The sequence below is a fragment of the Triturus cristatus genome, chromosome 3_1, assembly GCF_964204655.1.
Source record: "Triturus cristatus chromosome 3_1, aTriCri1.1, whole genome shotgun sequence".
Taxonomy (NCBI): Eukaryota; Metazoa; Chordata; class Amphibia; order Caudata; family Salamandridae; genus Triturus; species Triturus cristatus.
This window is the reverse complement of record NC_140583.1, coordinates 429,706,549-429,712,563: the sequence shown is the minus strand read 5'-3', so window position 1 is coordinate 429,712,563 and position 6,015 is coordinate 429,706,549. Positions and strand designations below refer to the sequence as shown.

The 6,015-nt window shown below is 49.2% G+C and overlaps 1 pseudogene; it reads left to right on the top strand.

The window, feature by feature from the left end:
- The first annotated feature begins 4,847 nt into the window (after window positions 1-4,847).
- On the top strand, window positions 4,848-5,743 carry LOC146860362 (tubulin-specific chaperone E pseudogene; annotated as a pseudogene).
- The last annotated feature ends 272 nt before the right edge of the window (window positions 5,744-6,015 follow it).

Here is a 6,015-nt window from a genome sequence, read left to right as displayed (position 1 = left end):
ACCCGGTCGAATGTGTATTGGGCAATGATCTAGAGACTTCAACCTGGTCTGAAGTAGAGTTATGGACTCATGCTGAGATGTTGGGCATACCTGCAGAGGTATTTGCTGTGACCAGGTCACAGGCCAAAATGCATAAAGCTGAACCAGCTCTGGATCCTGAAACTATGGACCAGATGCTACCCAAGAGGAGGAGCAGTAGGGTTAAGGCAGTGCCTTCCCCTCTGTCTCAGATCACAGATTCCCCTCCTGAGGGAGAAGCAGATCCTGAAGAAGGAACTGCCCCAGAGGGACTTGAGCCTGAGCAGGTTGAGTTCTTGGGGGCAGGGGGCCCTTCTAGGGAAGATCTGAGCAAAGAGCAACAGTGCTGCCCCTCTCTTGAACCCCCTCAGACAGCAGGCTGCCGCTGAGGCTGCTGGGAGTGCTAGTGGGTCCCATAAAGTTTATTGGGATGAGGGACTCCTATATTCTGAGGCTAGAGATCCTACCTCTGGAGCCACCAGGAGGTTGGGAATACCTCAGAAGTTTAGGGGGTTCCTCTTGACCCTAGCACATGGCATCCCTTTAGCAGGAAACGTGGGCCAAAACAAGACCTGGGACAGGCTTGTTACACATTTTCATTGGCCACATATGTCAGAGGACACCAAGGAGTTTTGTCGCTCCTGTGTCACTTGCCAAGCCAGTGGCAAGTCAGATGGCACAACAAAGAACCCCCTGATACTACTACCTGTGGTGGGGGTACCCTTTGAAATGGTAGGGATTGACATTGTTGGTCCCCTTGACCCTCCAATAGCATCTGGGCACAGATTTATCCTGGTGGTACCAGGTACCCAGAAGCAATTCCCCTGAGGACCACCACAGCCCCTGTGGTGGCAAGAGCCCTCAATGGAGTTTTCTCCAGAGTGGGTTTCCCAAAGGAGGTTATATCTGACAGAGGTACCAACTTCATGTCAGGATATCTAAAAGCAATGTGGAAGGAGTGTGGTGTGACTTATAAATTCACTACTCTCTATCACCCACAATGCAATGGGTTGGTTGAACGGTTCAACAAAACCCTAAAGGGAATGATTAAAGGCCTCCCACAAAAGCTTAGGCGAAAATGGGACCTTTTACTTCCCTGCCTTCTGTTTGCATACAGAGAGGTTTCACAGAAGGGGGTTGGTTACAGCCCATTTGAACTTCTGTTTGGGCATCCTGTAAGAGGTCCATTATGTTTGGTGAAGGAGGGCTGGGAGTTACCTCTCAAACCCCCTAAACAGTTTGTGATGGACTATGTACTTGGTCTCCGCTCCAGGATGGCCGAATACATGAAGAAGGCAACTAAAAACCTGGAGGCCAGCCAAGAACTACAAAAAACTTGGCATGACCAAAGGGCTGTGCTGACTGTGTACCAGCCAGGACAGAAAGTGTGGGTGTTGGAGCCTGTGGCCCCAGCAGCTCTCCAAGACAAGTGGAGTGGCCCCCATACAATTGTTGAGCAAAACGGAGAAGTCACTTATCTGGTGAATCTTGGAACTCCCAGGAGCCCCCTTAGGGTGCTCCATGTCAACAGATTGAAGCCATATGTTGACAGGGCTGACCACAAGCCCCTCCGATGGCTTAAACAGATGAAAGGTGAAAATCCAAAACTTTTAAGGTGGTCCATTTCCCTACAGGGGATGGACTATACAGTGGAACATAGGCCTGGGACCCAACATGCCTATGCAGATAGACTCTCAAGGTATTTCCACTTAGAACACGAAGACTCAACTGGTCAAGGTTATTTTAGTGTCCCTGCGTTGGGGATGGGGGGGGTTGTGTAGGACAGTGGGATCTGCACTTATGCTGCCCCCTCTTTTTCTCTGATGTTTACACTGGTTTCTGGCTATAGTCTGGCTGGGACCCTGCTAATCAGGGCCCCCGCCTCTCGGTTCTCTCTAAAGAACTTGGAGTGCATATTAGATGCACTAGTGATTGGATACTGTGGTACCTTATGAGCCCCTAGTATATGGTACCTTAGGTACCAAGGGCATAGGTACTTCACAGGCCTACCAGGCGCTGAAGCATGTATTATGCCACCCCTGGGAAGCAGACTAAATCTGACACCACATGCCTGCTACTGCAGCCTGGGTGCAGTAGTGTTAGCACTCCTCACTGAGGTATAGGTTCCCTATGTCTCACCTTACACACACATATAAACCTATCAGTCACCCCTAAGGCAGGCCCTATCAATCCTGAGGGAAGGGTGCTTGGTTTCCATGTGAGGGGGTGCCTCTGCCTGAGCCGGGCCCCTCTGCAGCTCTCAGAGTCCATTCTCTGTATCTGTTTGTGGATGCGGTTAAACCATATACTGTTAAGTGCATTATAACCTAGCGGTAAATGCTAACTTTGGGATGGCTGCAACAAAACATGCCGTGTTTGGTGTAAAACGCTTTGGAATCATACTCCCACACCAGTAACTGGTGTGGGAGTATGATCCCACCCTTCTAGAGGGATAGACATGTACCCACTGTGGAAACACGGTAGAATCCTGAAGAGCCCTGTCATCACAAAATGGATGCCACCGGCACAGACACTGGGCTGCCCTCCTGCTGCTGACCGAAACTCGCAGTGGAGGAGGCCCAAGAATAGGCATCCTGTCACAGGGAGGTGTAACCACCTTCCAGACAGGATTTAGTGTATTGGGGCTGGGTGGGTGCACTCCTAGAGTGCTTTGAAGTCCTGCACTGGGGAGCAGTAGGCTCCTCTGTGCATATGCCAGCTCAAACCGGTTCAGGGGCTACCAGCTCCTGCTCTGGCACGAAACTGGACAAAGGGAAGTGGGTGTAGCCACCCACTCCCCTGACCCTCCCATAGGAGTGGTCATAGAGCTTGTCCCTCCCTTCCTTGTAGTATAAGTTAGGGAACCCTTGCCATTGCAAACTAGATATCCCTGGATGACGCTCTGAAGAAGAATCCTGGACCTTCGACATTCCACTACCTTTGGAAGACTGAAGAATCTCCCTTGGAGTCAAGGAGTGCCTCCCCTGCTTGGCAGGCACCAAAACTTTGCATCAAGGGTCGCAAACTTTCCCACTCCCGCCGGAGTCCGAAGTCCCTGCAGCCCCGGAAGTGGATTTCCTGACTTCTCAACGGCCATCATGAGTCCCCAGCAAAGCTGAGGCGAGTGGACCCCACAAGTGACGAGGAACAGCAATACCCGGGTACCGTGCACCATTGTCGAGTGCAACCCCTTCACGACGTTTTACGAACTTGTGCTGTGGACCACGTGTGGCACAGGCCTCAGCACGATTTTCCTTGAAAACCAGAGGCCTACCTCGTCCCGAGTGACCGTGGGCTCCTGTGAAGTGAATCCTCCCGAGGCGTCTTCGCGATCCCTTGCCAGTTGCCTTGTGGGTCCCCTGAAGACTTTTCTATGGAACAAAAGGGCTCCCCTGGTTGCTCCAGGCCTGCCCTGACTTACCCTCGCTTGGTGAGTCCCTCAGACCTTGCTGATCTGCACCGCTGACTTTCTTCACTTTCCCCGAGACTTGCTGTTGCCAAGGCTTGTTGGCTCCAATCCGGTTGCCGACACCTCAGTAAGCTGCAGACTTTGTGGTACACTCAGAATCCAGCTCCTGGTTGTCGTTGATGCCTCCTGGACCTCGTGGCTGAAGAGTCAAGACACCCGTGATCACCTGAAATCACCCGACTACTGTGGGCATCCAGCTTCCTGGCCCCGGGTCACTGGCAAGTGACTTTGAACACTGTCTCCTCTGCTTTCGGGTCTTTTTTTTCTTTTGAATCCAGCCTTGGATTCCACCGGACACTTATCCTGTCTTCACAAGCAGCAAGTCTTCTTTGGCTCCCATTGAAAACGACGCCGCGACCCCCGACACCAAAAGACACCTCTGCACCCGGCTTCCCTGGGTGAGGTAACTCGAGTACTCTGGTGCTCCTGTGTGTGTTGGCTCTAGAACGACTTACCCTGTAAGTGACTTGCTTGTAGACTCTCCCGAAGTATCCTAAAACTTTAAAATTCCACCTGCGACTTGCTCCATTTTTTTTTTTTGTTTTGTAAAGTTTTATATAGCGCGATCTTGACCCGAATCCAATCAGGTATCGGAGCGCTTTACATAGCACCAGTTACGTTACATTAGGACACACATTCATTCTTTCTTAGGCACGGAGAGATTAAGTGATTTGCCCAGAATCACAGGATGTTCAGCATCATTACCGAGACTCGAACCCAGTTCCGAGGTCGAGCACCCTGGCCGTTAGGCCAACTCCTCTCCATTGAAGTCTATTGGGATCCGCTGTTGTGTTCTCACACTGTATGCGTCTCCCGTGGGTCCTTTACTTACCTGCCTTGGGTGGATTAGTGAGGCCCCAGCGCTTCTGAAGACCTTAGGCCTTCTCCCTTTTCAAGTCATTCTTCTTATACCTCTCTTATACCTCTTTTTTAGTATATGGTCTGGTACGCCCCTAGGGCCCCAGCCATATAAGTGCTTAATTTGTTGTGAAACGTTGATTTGTGCATATGTCCTTGACTTGATTGGAAACGAGCTCTCCCATTCGCTGTCCCTGCAGACCCGGAAGCGAGGCAGACTCGCACACGGATATTCTGAAGATGACCTGCGGGTGGCTAGATCTTGTGAATATCTTCCTAATGAAAAGGATTGAGGTCAAGCTGGGCCTCTGTGATGAATAGACTCTATTCTACTTTCGCAGTTTATGTTGCTAGAGCCCAACACGGAGACGTACTCGTTGGGGCACAATTGGAGGGTTAGAAAACACCTATTACAAAGGATATCAAAGGGATCAGATTGAGCACTTCAGCAGCCACAAACAAGTTATATTGGTTATTTAGAAACAATTTCATTGAATGCGCCATGACAGACTGTGTGCCTTGTAATGCCGTTGGCAGTAGAATCACCTGTGCTGGAGAATATGCCACTGTGCAGTATGTTGGAAATGTGCCCCCGACAGCTAGGCTCTGGCTTGGCGTGGAATGGGACAATCCTAACAGAGGAAAGCATGATGGCCGCCACGAAGGGGGGGGGCAGTATTTTAAGTGTGGCCACCCTCAAGGGCCAATTTCGGAGTGGACTTCCTCACAGCTATAAAGAGCCGTTATGTATTTATAGGCAAATTAAGTGACGAGAATACTCAAGAAGAAGCACTCATAATTGGCAAGAAGAAGGTTGAACTTGTTGTTTTTGAGTCTGCAGAAGAGGAAAGTCAACTATTCAAATTGGAGAACATCTCACTGAGCGACTGTGATGTCAGTCAGGCTGGACGAGACGGGGATATTTTGAAAGTATGTCCCAACATTACAGCTCTAAATTTATCACAAAACCTCCTTTCGCATTGGGATCATGTGTCCGATATTGCCCGTCAGCTGAGGAACTTGGAAATGCTTAATCTCAGCGGGAATAGATTGGGAGTTCCTTCTGACCCAGCGTTGTTATCTAGCGCCTTTATGAACCTAAAGGTGCTATCACTCAGCCACGCAAAACTGACATGGACAAGGGTGCTTCACTGCGCTCCAATGTGGCCAGCACTAGAGGAGTTGCATCTCGTCTCGAACGATATTACAGTGTTAGAAAGACTCATTGGTGTGTTGCAATCCTTGAAACTGTTGGACATTTCTAATAATAAATTAGTCGATGGAAATACGTTGTCTGAGCTGGCACACCTTCCTGCACTTGAAAAGCTAATTCTAATCAACACAGGAGTTTCTTCTGTTTGCTTTTGTGATGTTGGGTTTGGAAGTATATGTCCTTGACTTCTAATCTCATAAAGAGATTAGTAGAGTGTGTCTAGTAATAAATACATATATATTTTATATATATACCTGTTGGTGTCCTTTCATTTAGTGATTCAAGAGATTATAAGGTAAAACAAGCTGCTTTACATTCCTCTGAGACTTAGCCTGAAGGCTGCTCTCCACAGCTACCACTAGGATAGCATTCTTTAAAAGGTTGTCTTAAACCTATCTACCATAAGATTCGAATTGTACTGGTGCAAGGTAGCCACTTAACTAGTGACCAGCATATA